Source organism: Salminus brasiliensis, chromosome 11, assembly GCF_030463535.1.
Source record: "Salminus brasiliensis chromosome 11, fSalBra1.hap2, whole genome shotgun sequence".
NCBI classification, from domain to species: Eukaryota; Metazoa; Chordata; class Actinopteri; order Characiformes; family Bryconidae; genus Salminus; species Salminus brasiliensis.
This window is the reverse complement of record NC_132888.1, coordinates 31,367,051-31,380,914: the sequence shown is the minus strand read 5'-3', so window position 1 is coordinate 31,380,914 and position 13,864 is coordinate 31,367,051. Positions and strand designations below refer to the sequence as shown.

The 13,864-nt window shown below is 38.8% G+C and overlaps 45 pseudogenes; all 45 read left to right on the top strand.

The window, feature by feature from the left end:
* The first annotated feature begins 10 nt into the window (after nucleotides 1–10).
* Nucleotides 11–129, top strand: LOC140568653 (5S ribosomal RNA; annotated as a pseudogene).
* Nucleotides 130–314: 185 nt separating this feature from the next.
* On the top strand, nucleotides 315–433 carry LOC140570203 (5S ribosomal RNA; annotated as a pseudogene).
* A 185-nt stretch (nucleotides 434–618) lies between these two features.
* On the top strand, nucleotides 619–737 carry LOC140572040 (5S ribosomal RNA; annotated as a pseudogene).
* A 185-nt stretch (nucleotides 738–922) lies between these two features.
* On the top strand, nucleotides 923–1,041 carry LOC140572157 (5S ribosomal RNA; annotated as a pseudogene).
* Nucleotides 1,042–1,263: 222 nt separating this feature from the next.
* Nucleotides 1,264–1,382, top strand: LOC140568652 (5S ribosomal RNA; annotated as a pseudogene).
* A 185-nt stretch (nucleotides 1,383–1,567) lies between these two features.
* On the top strand, nucleotides 1,568–1,686 carry LOC140570202 (5S ribosomal RNA; annotated as a pseudogene).
* A 185-nt stretch (nucleotides 1,687–1,871) lies between these two features.
* Nucleotides 1,872–1,990, top strand: LOC140572028 (5S ribosomal RNA; annotated as a pseudogene).
* Nucleotides 1,991–2,175: 185 nt separating this feature from the next.
* Nucleotides 2,176–2,294, top strand: LOC140570880 (5S ribosomal RNA; annotated as a pseudogene).
* A 185-nt stretch (nucleotides 2,295–2,479) lies between these two features.
* Nucleotides 2,480–2,598, top strand: LOC140568651 (5S ribosomal RNA; annotated as a pseudogene).
* A 222-nt stretch (nucleotides 2,599–2,820) lies between these two features.
* LOC140573054 (5S ribosomal RNA) lies at nucleotides 2,821–2,939 on the top strand (annotated as a pseudogene).
* A 185-nt stretch (nucleotides 2,940–3,124) lies between these two features.
* On the top strand, nucleotides 3,125–3,243 carry LOC140566190 (5S ribosomal RNA; annotated as a pseudogene).
* A 222-nt stretch (nucleotides 3,244–3,465) lies between these two features.
* Nucleotides 3,466–3,584, top strand: LOC140571273 (5S ribosomal RNA; annotated as a pseudogene).
* A 185-nt stretch (nucleotides 3,585–3,769) lies between these two features.
* LOC140568650 (5S ribosomal RNA) lies at nucleotides 3,770–3,888 on the top strand (annotated as a pseudogene).
* Nucleotides 3,889–4,073: 185 nt separating this feature from the next.
* Nucleotides 4,074–4,192, top strand: LOC140568737 (5S ribosomal RNA; annotated as a pseudogene).
* A 185-nt stretch (nucleotides 4,193–4,377) lies between these two features.
* LOC140572156 (5S ribosomal RNA) lies at nucleotides 4,378–4,496 on the top strand (annotated as a pseudogene).
* Nucleotides 4,497–4,718: 222 nt separating this feature from the next.
* On the top strand, nucleotides 4,719–4,837 carry LOC140567038 (5S ribosomal RNA; annotated as a pseudogene).
* A 185-nt stretch (nucleotides 4,838–5,022) lies between these two features.
* Nucleotides 5,023–5,141, top strand: LOC140568649 (5S ribosomal RNA; annotated as a pseudogene).
* A 185-nt stretch (nucleotides 5,142–5,326) lies between these two features.
* Nucleotides 5,327–5,445, top strand: LOC140568648 (5S ribosomal RNA; annotated as a pseudogene).
* A 186-nt stretch (nucleotides 5,446–5,631) lies between these two features.
* Nucleotides 5,632–5,750, top strand: LOC140572194 (5S ribosomal RNA; annotated as a pseudogene).
* A 222-nt stretch (nucleotides 5,751–5,972) lies between these two features.
* LOC140572281 (5S ribosomal RNA) lies at nucleotides 5,973–6,091 on the top strand (annotated as a pseudogene).
* Nucleotides 6,092–6,277: 186 nt separating this feature from the next.
* Nucleotides 6,278–6,396, top strand: LOC140571838 (5S ribosomal RNA; annotated as a pseudogene).
* Nucleotides 6,397–6,581: 185 nt separating this feature from the next.
* On the top strand, nucleotides 6,582–6,700 carry LOC140568647 (5S ribosomal RNA; annotated as a pseudogene).
* Nucleotides 6,701–6,885: 185 nt separating this feature from the next.
* LOC140568725 (5S ribosomal RNA) lies at nucleotides 6,886–7,004 on the top strand (annotated as a pseudogene).
* Nucleotides 7,005–7,189: 185 nt separating this feature from the next.
* LOC140570299 (5S ribosomal RNA) lies at nucleotides 7,190–7,308 on the top strand (annotated as a pseudogene).
* A 185-nt stretch (nucleotides 7,309–7,493) lies between these two features.
* LOC140572284 (5S ribosomal RNA) lies at nucleotides 7,494–7,612 on the top strand (annotated as a pseudogene).
* A 222-nt stretch (nucleotides 7,613–7,834) lies between these two features.
* Nucleotides 7,835–7,953, top strand: LOC140572595 (5S ribosomal RNA; annotated as a pseudogene).
* A 186-nt stretch (nucleotides 7,954–8,139) lies between these two features.
* LOC140567500 (5S ribosomal RNA) lies at nucleotides 8,140–8,258 on the top strand (annotated as a pseudogene).
* Nucleotides 8,259–8,443: 185 nt separating this feature from the next.
* Nucleotides 8,444–8,562, top strand: LOC140566217 (5S ribosomal RNA; annotated as a pseudogene).
* Nucleotides 8,563–8,747: 185 nt separating this feature from the next.
* LOC140568646 (5S ribosomal RNA) lies at nucleotides 8,748–8,866 on the top strand (annotated as a pseudogene).
* A 185-nt stretch (nucleotides 8,867–9,051) lies between these two features.
* LOC140573021 (5S ribosomal RNA) lies at nucleotides 9,052–9,170 on the top strand (annotated as a pseudogene).
* A 184-nt stretch (nucleotides 9,171–9,354) lies between these two features.
* Nucleotides 9,355–9,473, top strand: LOC140568645 (5S ribosomal RNA; annotated as a pseudogene).
* Nucleotides 9,474–9,659: 186 nt separating this feature from the next.
* LOC140570559 (5S ribosomal RNA) lies at nucleotides 9,660–9,778 on the top strand (annotated as a pseudogene).
* A 222-nt stretch (nucleotides 9,779–10,000) lies between these two features.
* LOC140568643 (5S ribosomal RNA) lies at nucleotides 10,001–10,119 on the top strand (annotated as a pseudogene).
* A 185-nt stretch (nucleotides 10,120–10,304) lies between these two features.
* LOC140566306 (5S ribosomal RNA) lies at nucleotides 10,305–10,423 on the top strand (annotated as a pseudogene).
* A 185-nt stretch (nucleotides 10,424–10,608) lies between these two features.
* On the top strand, nucleotides 10,609–10,727 carry LOC140572535 (5S ribosomal RNA; annotated as a pseudogene).
* A 185-nt stretch (nucleotides 10,728–10,912) lies between these two features.
* LOC140568714 (5S ribosomal RNA) lies at nucleotides 10,913–11,031 on the top strand (annotated as a pseudogene).
* A 185-nt stretch (nucleotides 11,032–11,216) lies between these two features.
* LOC140569941 (5S ribosomal RNA) lies at nucleotides 11,217–11,335 on the top strand (annotated as a pseudogene).
* A 185-nt stretch (nucleotides 11,336–11,520) lies between these two features.
* Nucleotides 11,521–11,639, top strand: LOC140572494 (5S ribosomal RNA; annotated as a pseudogene).
* A 186-nt stretch (nucleotides 11,640–11,825) lies between these two features.
* LOC140572498 (5S ribosomal RNA) lies at nucleotides 11,826–11,944 on the top strand (annotated as a pseudogene).
* A 222-nt stretch (nucleotides 11,945–12,166) lies between these two features.
* LOC140572497 (5S ribosomal RNA) lies at nucleotides 12,167–12,285 on the top strand (annotated as a pseudogene).
* A 185-nt stretch (nucleotides 12,286–12,470) lies between these two features.
* Nucleotides 12,471–12,589, top strand: LOC140566305 (5S ribosomal RNA; annotated as a pseudogene).
* Nucleotides 12,590–12,774: 185 nt separating this feature from the next.
* On the top strand, nucleotides 12,775–12,893 carry LOC140570440 (5S ribosomal RNA; annotated as a pseudogene).
* Nucleotides 12,894–13,078: 185 nt separating this feature from the next.
* Nucleotides 13,079–13,197, top strand: LOC140568642 (5S ribosomal RNA; annotated as a pseudogene).
* A 185-nt stretch (nucleotides 13,198–13,382) lies between these two features.
* On the top strand, nucleotides 13,383–13,501 carry LOC140568641 (5S ribosomal RNA; annotated as a pseudogene).
* A 185-nt stretch (nucleotides 13,502–13,686) lies between these two features.
* LOC140573429 (5S ribosomal RNA) lies at nucleotides 13,687–13,805 on the top strand (annotated as a pseudogene).
* The last annotated feature ends 59 nt before the right edge of the window (nucleotides 13,806–13,864 follow it).

Here is a 13,864-nt window from a genome sequence, read left to right as displayed (position 1 = left end):
AGGTGCTTCTGCTTACGGCCATTCCACCCTTAGAATGCCTGATCTCGTCTGATCTCAGAAGCTACCTAGGGTTGGGCCTGGTTAGTACTTGAATGGGAGACTGTCTGGGAATACCAGGTGTTGTAAGCTTTTCCAATCCTGCAAACAATTAAAGCTTACATTTCCATGTTTTTTACATCTTTTGCACAAATTTGTAGTTGAAACTCTTTTGTGTTGTAAATGTTGATGTGTTGAAATGGAATGCTTTTGCTTGGTTTTGAACAAATATGGTCTTAGCTATGAAATTTGAATCCTCTAGTTTGCTAGGTGCTTCTGCTTACGGCCATTCCACCCTCAGAATGCCTGATCTCGTCTGATCTCAGAAGCTACCTAGGGTTGGGCCTGGTTAGTACTTGAATGGGAGACTGTCTGGGAATACCAGGTGTTGTAAGCTTTTCCAATCCTGCAAACAATTAAAGCTTACATTTCCATGTTATTTACATCTTTTGCACAAATTTGTAGTTGAAACTCTTTTGTGTTGTAAATGTTGATGTGTTGAAATGGAATGCTTTTGCTTGGTTTTGAACAAATATGGTCTTAGCTATGAAATTTGAATCCTCTAGTTCGCAAAGTAGTTCTGCTTACGACCATTCCACCCTTAGAATACCTGATCTCGTCTGATCTCAGAAGCTACCTAGGGTTGGGCCTGGTTAGTACTTGAATGGGAGACTGTCTGGGAATATCAGGTGTTGTAAGCTTTTCCAATCCTGCAAACAATTAAAGCTTACATTTCCATGTTATTTACATCTTTTGCACAAATTTGTAGTTGAAACTCTTTTGTGTTGTAAATGTTGATGTGTTGAAATGGAATGCTTTTGCTTGGTTTTGAACAAATATGGTCTTAGCTATGAAATTTGAATCCTCTAGTTTGCAAGGTGCTTCTGCTTACGGCCATTCCACCCTTAGAATGCCTGATCTTGTCTGATCTCAGAAGCTACCTAGGGTTGGGCCTGGTTAGTACTTGAATGGGAGACTGTCTGGGAATACCAGGTGTTGTAAGCTTTTCCAATCCTGCAAACAATTAAAGCTTACATTTCCATGTTATTTACATCTTTTGCACAAATTTGTAGTTGAAACTCTTTTGTGTTGTAAATGTTGATGTGTTGAAATGGAATGCTTTGTGTTGTAAATGTTGATGTGTTGAAATGGAATGCTTTTGCTTGGTTTTGAACAAATATGGTCTTAGCTATGAAATTTGAATCCTCTAGTTTGCAAGGTGCTTCTGCTTACGGCCATTCCACCCTTAGAATGCCTGATCTCGTCTGATCTCAGAAGCTACCTAGGGTTGGGCCTGGTTAGTACTTGAATGGGAGACTGTCTGGGAATACCAGGTGTTGTAAGCTTTTCCAATCCTGCAAACAATTAAAGCTTACATTTCCATGTTTTTTACATCTTTTGCACAAATTTGTAGTTGAAACTCTTTTGTGTTGTAAATGTTGATGTGTTGAAATGGAATGCTTTTGCTTGGTTTTGAACAAATATGGTCTTAGCTATGAAATTTGAATCCTCTAGTTTGCTAGGTGCTTCTGCTTACGGCCATTCCACCCTCAGAATGCCTGATCTCGTCTGATCTCAGAAGCTACCTAGGGTTGGGCCTGGTTAGTACTTGAATGGGAGACTGTCTGGGAATACCAGGTGTTGTAAGCTTTTCCAATCCTGCAAACAATTAAAGCTTACATTTCCATGTTATTTACATCTTTTGCACAAATTTGTAGTTGAAACTCTTTTGTGTTGTAAATGTTGATGTGTTGAAATGGAATGCTTTTGCTTGGTTTTGAACAAATATGGTCTTAGCTATGAAATTTGAATCCTCTAGTTCGCAAAGTAGTTCTGCTTACGACCATTCCACCCTTAGAATACCTGATCTCGTCTGATCTCAGAAGCTACCTAGGGTTGGGCCTGGTTAGTACTTGAATGGGAGACTGTCTGGGAATATCAGGTGTTGTAAGCTTTTCCAATCCTGCAAACAATTAAAGCTTACATTTCCATGTTATTTACATCTTTTGCACAAATTTGTAGTTGAAACTCTTTTGTGTTGTAAATGTTGATGTGTTGAAATGGAATGCTTTTGCTTGGTTTTGAACAAATATGGTCTTAGCTATGAAATTTGAATCCTCTAGTTTGCAAGGTGCTTCTGCTTACGGCCATTCCACCCTTAGAATTCCTGATCTCGTCTGATCTCAGAAGCTACCTAGGGTTGGGCCTGGTTAGTACTTGAATGGGAGACTGTCTGGGAATATCAGGTGTTGTAAGCTTTTCCAATCCTGCAAACAATTAAAGCTTACATTTCCATGTTATTTACATCTTTTGCACAAATTTGTAGTTGAAACTCTTTTGTGTTGTAAATGTTGATGTGTTGAAATGGAATGCTTTTGCTTGGTTTTGAACAAATATGGTCTTAGCTATGAAATTTGAATCCTCTAGTTTGGAAGGTGCTTCTGCTTACGGCCATTCCACCCTTAGAATGCCTGATCTCGTCTGATCTCAGAAGCTACCTAGGGTTGGGCCTGGTTAGTACTTGAATGGGAGACTGTCTGGGAATACCAGGTGTTGTAAGCTTTTCCAATCCTGCAAACAATTAAAGCTTACATTTCCATGTTATTTACATCTTTTGCACAAATTTGTAGTTGAAACTCTTTTGTGTTGTAAATGTTGATGTGTTGAAATGGAATGCTTTGTGTTGTAAATGTTGATGTGTTGAAATGGAATGCTTTTGCTTGGTTTTGAACAAATATGGTCTTAGCTATGAAATTTGAATCCTCTAGTTTGCAAGGTGCTTCTGCTTACGGCCATTCCACCCTTAGAATGCCTGATCTTGTCTGATCTCAGAAGCTACCTAGGGTTGGGCCTGGTTAGTACTTGAATGGGAGACTGTCTGGGAATATCAGGTGTTGTAAGCTTTTCCAATCCTGCAAACAATTAAAGCTTACATTTCCATGTTATTTACATCTTTTGCACAAATTTGTAGTTGAAACTCTTTTGTGTTGTAAATGTTGATGTGTTGAAATGGAATGCTTTTGCTTGGTTTTGAACAAATATGGTCTTAGCTATGAAATTTGAATCCTCTAGTTTGCAAGGTGCTTCTGCTTATGGCCATTCCACCCTTAGAATGCCTGATCTCGTCTGATCTCAGAAGCTACCTAGGGTTGGGCACGGTTAGTACTTGAATGGGAGACTGTCTGGGAATACCAGGTGTTGTAAGCTTTTCCAATTCTGCAAACAATTAAAGCTTACATTTCCATGTTATTTACATCTTTTGCACAAATTTGTAGATGAAACTCTTTTGTGTTGTAAATGTTGATGTGTTGAAATGGAATGCTTTGTATTGTAAATGTTGATGTGTTGAAATGGAATGCTTTTGCTTGGTTTTGAACAAATATGGTCTTAGCTATGAAATTTGAATCCTCTAGTTTGCAAGGTGCTTCTGCTTACGGCCATTCCACCCTTAGAATGCCTGATCTCGTCTGATCTCAGAAGCTACCTAGGGTTGGGCCTGGTTAGTACTTGAATGGGAGTCTGTCTGGGAATACCAGGTGTTGTAAGCTTTTCCAATCCTGCAAACAATTAAAGCTTACATTTCCATGTTATTTACATCTTTTGCACAAATTTGTAGTTGAAACTCTTTTGTGTTGTAAATGTTGATGTGTTGAAATGGAATGCTTTTGCTTGGTTTTGAACAAATATGGTCTTAGCTATGAAATTTGAATCCTCTAGTTTGCAAGGTGCTTCTGCTTACGGCCATTCCACCCTTAGAATGCCTGATCTCGTCTGATCTCAGAAGCTACCTAGGGTTGGGCCTGGTTAGTACTTGAATGGGAGACTGTCTGGGAATACCAGGTGTTGTAAGCTTTTCCAATCCTGCAAACAATTAAAGCTTACATTTCCATGTTATTTACATCTTTTGCACAAATTTGTAGTTGAAACTCTTTTGTGTTGTAAATGTTGATGTGTTGAAATGGAATGCTTTTGCTTGGTTTTGAACAAATATGGTCTTAGCTATGAAATTTGAATCCTCTAGTTTGCAAGGTGCTTCTGCTTACGGCCATTCCACCCTTAGAATGCCTGATCTCGTCTGATCTCAGAAGCTACCAAGGGTTGGGCCTGGTTAGTACTTGAATGGGAGACTGTCTGGGAATACCAGGTGTTGTAAGCTTTTCCAATCCTGCAAACAATTAAAGCTTACATTTCCATGTTATTTACATCTTTTGCACAAATTTGTAGTTGAAACTCTTTTGTGTTGTAAATGTTGATGTGTTGAAATGGAATGCTTTTGCTTGGTTTTGAACAAATATGGTCTTAGCTATGAAATTTGAATCCTCTAGTTTGCAAGGTGCTTCTGCTTACGGCCATTCCACCCTTAGAATGCCTGATCTTGTCTGATCTCAGAAGCTACCTAGGGTTGGGCCTGGTTAGTACTTGAATGGGAGACTGTCTGGGAATACCAGGTGTTGTAAGCTTTTCCAATCCTGCAAACAATTAAAGCTTACATTTCCATGTTATTTACATCTTTTGCACAAATTTGTAGTTGAAACTCTTTTGTGTTGTAAATGTTGATGTGTTGAAATGGAATGCTTTGTATTGTAAATGTTGATGTGTTGAAATGGAATGCTTTTGCTTGGTTTTGAACAAATATGGTCTTAGCTATGAAATTTGAATCCTCTAGTTTGCAAGGTGCTTCTGCTTACGGCCATTCCACCCTTAGAATGCCTAATCTTGTCTGATCTCAGAAGCTACCTAGGGTTGGGCCTGGTTAGTACTTGAATGGGAGACTGTCTGGGAATACCAGGTGTTGTAAGCTTTTCCAATCCTGCAAACAATTAAAGCTTACATTTCCATGTTATTTACATCTTTTGCACAAATTTGTAGTTGAAACTCTTTTGTGTTGTAAATGTTGATGTGTTGAAATGGAATGCTTTTGCTTGGTTTTGAACAAATATGGTCTTAGCTATGAAATTTGAATCCTCTAGTTTGCAAGGTGCTTCTGCTTACGGCCATTCCACCCTTAGAATGCCTGATCTCGTCTGATCTCAGAAGCTACCTAGGGTTGGGCCTGGTTAGTACTTGAATGGGAGACTGTCTGGGAATACCAGGTGTTGTAAGCTTTTCCAATCCTGCAAACAATTAAAGCTTACATTTCCATGTTATTTACATCTTTTGCACAAATTTGTAGTTGAAACTCTTTTGTGTTGTAAATGTTGATGTGTTGAAATGGAATGCTTTTGCTTGGTTTTGAACAAATATGGTCTTAGCTATGAAATTTGAATCCTCTAGTTTGCAAGGTGCTTCTGCTTACGGCCATTCCACCCTTAGAATGCCTGATCTCGTCTGATCTCAGAAGCTACCTAGGGTTGGGCCTGGTTAGTACTTGAATGGGAGACTGTCTGGGAATACCAGGTGTTGTAAGCTTTTCCAATCCTGCAAACAATTAAAGCTTACATTTCCATGTTTTTTACATCTTTTGCACAAATTTGTAGTTGAAACTCTTTTGTGTTGTAAATGTTGATGTGTTGAAATGGAATGCTTTTGCTTGGTTTTGAACAAATATGGTCTTAGCTATGAAATTTGAATCCTCTAGGTTTGCAAGGTGCTTCTGCTTACGGCCATTCCACCCTTAGAATGCCTGATCTCGTCTGATCTCAGAAGCTACCTAGGGTTGGGCCTGGTTAGTACTTGAATGGGAGTCTGTCTGGGAATATCAGGTGTTGTAAGCTTTTCCAATCCTGCAAACAATTAAAGCTTACATTTCCATGTTATTTACATCTTTTGCACAAATTTGTAGATGAAACTCTTTTGTGTTGTAAATGTTGATGTGTTGAAATGGAATGCTTTGTGTTGTAAATGTTGATGTGTTGAAATGGAATGCTTTTGCTTGGTTTTGAACAAATATGGTCTTAGCTATGAAATTTGAATCCTCTAGTTTGCAAGGTGCTTCTGCTTACGGCCATTCCACCCTTAGAATGCCTGATCTCGTCTGATCTCAGAAGCTACCTAGGGTTGGGCCTGGTTACTACTTGAATGGGAGACTGTCTGGGAATACCAGGTGTTGTAAGCTTTTCCAATCCTGCAAACAATTAAAGCTTACATTTCCATGTTATTTACATCTTTTGCACAAATTTGTAGTTGAAACTCTTTTGTGTTGTAAATGTTGATGTGTTGAAATGGAATGCTTTTGCTTGGTTTTGAACAAATATGGTCTTAGCTATGAAATTTGAATCCTCTAGGTTTGCAAGGTGCTTCTGCCTACGGCCATTCCACCCTTAGAATGCCTGATCTCGTCTGATCTCAGAAGCTACCTAGGGTTGGGCCTGGTTAGTACTTGAATGGGAGACTGTCTGGGAATACCAGGTGTTGTAAGCTTTTCCAATCCTGCAAACAATTAAAGCTTACATTTCCATGTTATTTACATCTTTTGCACAAATTTGTAGTTGAAACTCTTTTGTGTTGTAAATGTTGATGTGTTGAAATGGAATGCTTTTGCTTGGTTTTGAACAAATATGGTCTTAGCTATGAAATTTGAATCCTCTAGTTTGCAAGGTGCTTCTGCTTACGGCCATTCCACCCTTAGAATGCCTGATCTCGTCTGATCTCAGAAGCTACCTAGGGTTGGGCCTGGTTAGTACTTGAATGGGAGACTGTCTGGGAATACCAGGTGTTGTAAGCTTTTCCAATCCTGCAAACAATTAAAGCTTACATTTCCATGTTATTTACATCTTTTGCACAAATTTGTAGTTGAAACTCTTTTGTGTTGTAAATGTTGATGTGTTGAAATGGAATGCTTTTGCTTGGTTTTGAACAAATATGGTCTTAGCTATGAAATTTGAATCCTCTAGTTTGCAAGGTGCTTCTGCTTACGGCCATTCCACCCTTAGAATGCCTGATCTCGTCTGATCTCAGAAGCTACCAAGGGTTGGGCCTGGTTAGTACTTGAATGGGAGACTGTCTGGGAATACCAGGTGTTGTAAGCTTTTCCAATCCTGCAAACAATTAAAGCTTACATTTCCATGTTATTTACATCTTTTGCACAAATTTGTAGTTGAAACTCTTTTGTGTTGTAAATGTTGATGTGTTGAAATGGAATGCTTTTGCTTGGTTTTGAACAAATATGGTCTTAGCTATGAAATTTGAATCCTCTAGTTTGCAAGGTGCTTCTGCTTACGGCCATTCCACCCTTAGAATGCCTGATCTCGTCTGATCTCAGAAGCTACCTAGGGTTGGGCTTGGTTAGTACTTGAATAGGAGACTGTCTGGGAATACCAGGTGTTGTAAGCTTTTCCAATCCTGCAAACAATTAAAGCTTACATTTCCATGTTATTTACATCTTTTGCACAAATTTGTAGTTGAAACTCTTTTGTGTTGTAAATGTTGATGTGTTGAAATGGAATGCTTTTGCTTGGTTTTGAACAAATATGGTCTTAGCTATGAAATTTGAATCCTCTAGTTTGGAAGGTGCTTTTGCTTACGGGCATTCCACCCTTAGAATGCCTGATCTCGTCTGATCTCAGAAGCTACCTAGGGTTGGGCCTGGTTAGTACTTGAATGGGAGACTGTCTGGGAATACCAGGTGTTGTAAGCTTTTCCAATCCTGCAAACAATTAAAGCTTACATTTCCATGTTATTTACATCTTTTGCACAAATTTGTAGATGAAACTCTTTTGTGTTGTAAATGTTGATGTGTTGAAATGGAATGCTTTGTGTTGTAAATGTTGATGTGTTGAAATGGAATGCTTTTGCTTGGTTTTGAACAAATATGATCTTAGCTATGAAATTTGAATCCTCTAGTTTGCAAGGTGCTTCTGCTTACGGCCATTCCACCCTTAGAATGCCTGATCTCGTCTGATCTCAGAAGCTGCCTAGGGTTGGGCCTGGTTAGTACTTGAATGGGAGACTGTCTGGGAATACCAGGTGTTGTAAGCTTTTCCAATCCTGCAAACAATTAAAGCTTACATTTCCATGTTATTTACATCTTTTGCACAAATTTGTAGTTGAAACTCTTTTGTGTTGTAAATGTTGATGTGTTGAAATGGAATGCTTTTGCTTGGTTTTGAACAAATATGGTCTTAGCTATGAAATTTGAATCCTCTAGGTTTGCAAGGTGCTTCTGCCTACGGCCATTCCAACCTTAGAATGCCTGATCTCGTCTGATCTCAGAAGCTACCTAGGGTTGGGCCTGGTTAGTACTTGAATGGGAGACTGTCTGGGAATACCAGGTGTTGTAAACTTTTCCAATCCTGCAAACAATTAAAGCTTACATTTTCATGTTATTTACATCTTTTGCACAAATTTGTAGTTGAAACTCTTTTGTGTTGTAAATGTTGATGTGTTGAAATGGAATGCTTTTGCTTGGTTTTGAACAAATATGGTCTTAGCTATGAAATTTGAATCCTCTAGTTTGCAAGGTGCTTCTGCTTACGGCCATTCCACCCTTAGAATGCCTGATCTCGTCTGATCTCAGAAGCTACCTAGGGTTGGGCCTGGTTTTTACTTGAATGGGAGACTGTCTGGGAATACCAGGTGTTGTAAGCTTTTCCAATCCTGCAAACAATTAAAGCTTACATTTCCATGTTATTTACATCTTTTGCACAAATTTGTAGTTGAAACTCTTTTGTGTTGTAAATGTTGATGTGTTGAAATGGAATGCTTTTGCTTGGTTTTGAACAAATATGGTCTTAGCTATGAAATTTGAATCCTCTAGTTTGCAAGGTGCTTCTGCTTACGGCCATTCCACCCTTAGAATGCCTGATCTCGTCTGATCTCAGAAGCTACCTAGGGTTGGGCCTGGTTAGTACTTGAATGGGAGACTGTCTGGGAATACCAGGTGTTGTAAGCTTTTCCAATCCTGCAAACAATTAAAGCTTACATTTCCATGTTATTTACATCTTTTGCACAAATTTGTAGTTGAAACTCTTTTGTGTTGTAAATGTTGATGTGTTGAAATGGAATGCTTTTGCTTGGTTTTGAACAAATATGGTCTTAGCTATGAAATTTGAATCCTCTAGTTTGCAAGGTGCTTCTGCTTACGGCCATTCCACCCTTAGAATGCCTGCTCTCGTCTGATCTCAGAAGCTACCTAGGGTTGGGCCTGGTTAGTACTTGAATGGGAGACTGTCTGGGAATACCAGGTGTTGTAAGCTTTTCCAATCCTGCAAACAATTAAAGCTTACATTTCCATGTTATTTACATCTTTTGCACAAATTTGTAGTTGAAACTCTTTTGTGTTGTAAATGTTGATGTGTTGAAATGGAATGCTTTTGCTTGGTTTTGAACAAATATGGTCTTAGCTATGAATTTTAATCCTCTAGTTTGCAAGGTGCTTCTGCTTACGGCCATTCCACCCTTAGAATGCCTGATCTCGTCTGATCTCAGAAGCTACCTAGGGTTGGGCCTGGTTAGTACTTGAATGGGAGACTGTCTGGGAATACCAGGTGTTGTAAGCTTTTCCAATCCTGCAAACAATTAAAGCTTACATTTCCATGTTATTTACATCTTTTGCACAAATTTGTAGTTGAAACTCTTTTGTGTTGTAAATGTTGATGTGTTGAAATGGAATGCTTTTGCTTGGTTTTGAACAAATATGGTCTTAGCTATGAAATTTGAATCCTCTAGGTTTGCAAGGTGCTTCTGCTTACGGCCATTCCACCCTTAGAATGCCTGATCTCGTCTGATCTCAGAAGCTACCTAGGGTTGGGCCTGGTTAGTACTTGAATGGGAGACTGTCTGGGAATATCAGGTGTTGTAAGCTTTTCCAATCCTGCAAACAATTAAAGCTTACATTTCCATGTTTTTTACATCTTTTGCACAAATTTGTAGATGAAACTCTTTTGTGTTGTAAATGTTGATGTGTTGAAATGGAATGCTTTGTGTTGTAAATGTTGATGTGTTGAAATGGAATGCTTTTGCTTGGTTTTGAACAAATATGGTCTTAGCTATGAAATTTGAATCCTCTAGTTTGCAAGTTGCTTCTGCTTACGGCCATTCCACCCTTAGAATGCCTGATCTCGTCTGATCTCAGAAGCTACCTAGGGTTGGGCCTGGTTAGTACTTGAATGGGAGACTGTCTGGGAATACCAGGTGTTGTAAGCTTTTCCAATCCTGCAAACAATTAAAGCTTACATTTCCATGTTTTTTACATCTTTTGCACAAATTTGTAGTTGAAACTCTTTTGTGTTGTAAATGTTGATGTGTTGAAATGGAATGTTTTTGCTTGGTTTTGAACAAATATGGTCTTAGCTATGAAATTTGAATCCTCTAGTTTGCAAGGTGCTTCTGCTTAAGGCCATTCCACCCTTAGAATGCCTGATCTCGTCTGATCTCAGAAGCTACCTAGGGTTGGGCCTGGTTAGTACTTGAATGGGAGACTGTCTGGGAATATCAGGTGTTGTAAGCTTTTCCAATCCTGCAAACAATTAAAGCTTACATTTCCATGTTATTTACATCTTTTGCACAAATTTGTAGTTGAAACTCTTTTGTGTTGTAAATGTTGATGTGTTGAAATGGAATGCTTTTGCTTGGTTTTGAACAAATATGGTCTTAGCTATGAAATTTGAATCCTCTAGTTTGCAAGGTGCTTCTGCTTACGGCCATTCCACTCTTAGAATGCCTGATCTCGTCTGATCTCAGAAGCTACCTAGGGTTGGGCCTGGTTAGTACTTGAATGGGAGACTGTCTGGGAATACTAGGTGTTGTAAGCTTTTCCAATCCTGCAAACAATTAAAGCTTACATTTCCATGTTATTTACATCTTTTGCACAAATTTGTAGTTGAAACTCTTTTGTGTTGTAAATGTTGATGTGTTGAAATGGAATGCTTTTGCTTGGTTTTGAACAAATATGGTCTTAGCTATGAAATTTGAATCCTCTAGTTTGCAAGGTGCTTCTGCTTACGGCCATTCCACCCTTAGAATGCCTGATCTCGTCTGATCTCAGAAGCTACCAAGGGTTGGGCCTGGTTAGTACTTGAATGGGAGACTGTCTGGGAATACCAGGTGTTGTAAGCTTTTCCAATCCTGCAAACAATTAAAGCTTACATTTCCATGTTATTTACATCTTTTGCACAAATTTGTAGTTGAAACTCTTTTGTGTTGTAAATGTTGATGTGTTGAAATGGAATGCTTTTGCTTGGTTTTGAACAAATATGGTCTTAGCCATGAAATTTGAATCCTCTAGTTTGCAAGATGCTTCTGCTTACGGCCATTCCACCCTTAGAATTCCTGATCTCGTCTGATCTCAGAAGCTACCTAGGGTTGGGCCTGGTTAGTACTTGAATGGGAGACTGTCTGGGAATACCAGGTGTTGTAAGCTTTTCCAATCCTGCAAACAATTAAAGCTTACATTTCCATGTTATTTACATCTTTTGCACAAATTTGTAGTTGAAACTCTTTTGTGTTGTAAATGTTGATGTGTTGAAATGGAATGCTTTTGCTTGGTTTTGAACAAATATGGTCTTAGCCATGAAATTTGAATCCTCTAGTTTGCAAGGTGCTTCTGCTTACGGCCATTCCACCTTTAGAATTCCTGATCTCGTCTGATCTCAGAAGCTACCTAGGGTTGGGCCTGGTTAGTACTTGAATGGGAGACTGTCTTGGAATACCAGGTGTTGTAAGCTTTTCCAATCCTGCAAACAATTAAAGCTTACATTTCCATGTTATTTACATCTTTTGCACAAATTTGTAGTTGAAACTCTTTTGTGTTGTAAATGTTGATGTGTTGAAATGGAATGCTTTTGCTTGGTTTTGAACAAATATGGTCTTAGCTATGAAATTTGAATCCTCTAGGTTTGCAAGGTGCTTCTGCTTACGGCCATTCCACCCTTAGAATGCCTGATCTCGTCTGATCTCAGAAGCTACCTAGGGTTGGGCCTGGTTAGTACTTGAATGGGAGACTGTCTGGGAATACCAGGTTTTGTAAGCTTTTCCAATCCTGCAAACAATTAAAGCTTACATTTCCATGTTATTTACATCTTTTGCACAAATTTGTAGATGAAACTCTTTTGTGTTGTAAATGTTGATGTGTTGAAATGGAATGCTTTGTGTTGTAAATGTTGATGTGTTGAAATGGAATGCTTTTGCTTGGTTTTGAACAAATATGGTCTTAGCTATGAAATTTGAATCCTCTAGTTTGCAAGGTGCTTCTGCTTACGGCCATTCCACCCTTAGAATGCCTGATCTCGTCTGATCTCAGAAGCTACCTAGGGTTGGGCCTGGTTAGTACTTGAATGGGAGACTGTCTGGGAATACCAGGTTTTGTAAGCTTTTCCAATCCTGCAAACAATTAAAGCTTACATTTCCATGTTATTTACATCTTTTGCACAAATTTGTAGTTGAAACTCTTTTGTGTTGTAAATGTTGATGTGTTGAAATGGAATGCTTTTGCTTGGTTTTGAACAAATATGGTCTTAGCTATGAAATTTGAATCCTCTAGTTTGCAAGGTGCTTCTGCTTAAGGCCATTCCACCCTTAGAATGCCTGATCTCGTCTGATCTCAGAAGCTACCTAGGGTTGGGCCTGGTTAGTACTTGAATGGGAGACTGTCTGGGAATATCAGGTGTTGTAAGCTTTTCCAATCCTGCAAACAAGTAAAGCTTACATTTCCATGTTATTTACATCTTTTACACAAATTTGTAGTTGAAACTCTTTTGTGTTGTAAATGTTGATGTGTTGAAATGGAATGCTTTTGCTTGTTTTTGAACAAATATGGCCTTAGCTATGAAATTTGAATCCTCTAGTTTGCAAGGTGCTTCTGCTTATGGCCATTCCACCCTTAGAATGCCTGATCTCGTCTGATCTCAGAAGCTACCTAGGGTTGGGCCTGGTTAGTACTTGAATGGGAGACTGTCTGGGAATACCAGGTGTTGTAAGCTTTTCCAATCCTGCAAACAATTAAAGCTTACATTTCCATGTTATTTACATCTTTTGCACAAATTTGTAGTTGAAACTCTTTTGTGTTGTAAATGTTGATGTGTTGAAATGGAATGCTTTTGCTTGGTTTTGAACAAATATGGTCTTAGCTATGAAATTTGAATCCTCTAGTTTGCAAGGTGCTTCTGCTTACGGCCATTCCACCCTTAGAATGCCTGATCTCGTCTGATCTCAGAAGCTACCTAGGGTTGGGCCTGGTTAGTACTTGAATGGGAGACTGTCTGGGAATACCAGGTGTTGTAAGCTTTTCCAATCCTGCAAACAATTAAAGCTTACATTTCCATGTTTTTTACATCTTTTGCACAAATTTGTAGTTGAAACTCTTTTGTGTTGTAAATGTTGATGTGTTGAAATGGAATGTTTTTGCTTGGTTTTGAACAAATATGGTCTTAGCTATGAAATTTGAATCCTCTAGTTTGCAAGGTGCTTCTGCTTACGGCCATTCCACCCTTAGAATGCCTGATCTCGTCTGATCTCAGAAGCTACCTAGGGTTGGGCCTGGTTAGTACTTGAATGGGAGACTGTCTGGGAATACCAGGTGTTGTAAGCTTTTCCAATCCTGCAAACAATTGAAGCTTACATTTCCATGTTATTTACATCTTTTGCACAAATTTGTAGTTGAAACTCTTTTGTGTTGTAAATGTTGATGTGTTGAAATGGAATGCTTTTGCTTGGTTTTGAACAAATATGGTCTTAGCTATGAAATTTGAGTCCTCTAGTTTGCAAAGTTCTTTTGCTTACGGCCATTCCACCCTTAGAATGCCTGATCTCGTCTGATCTCAGAAGCTACCTAGGGTTGGGCCTGGTTAGTACTTGAATGGGGGAATGTCTGGGAATACCAGGTGTTGTAAGCTTTTCCAATCCTGCAAACAATTAAAGCTTACATTTCCATGTTATTTACATCTTTTGCACA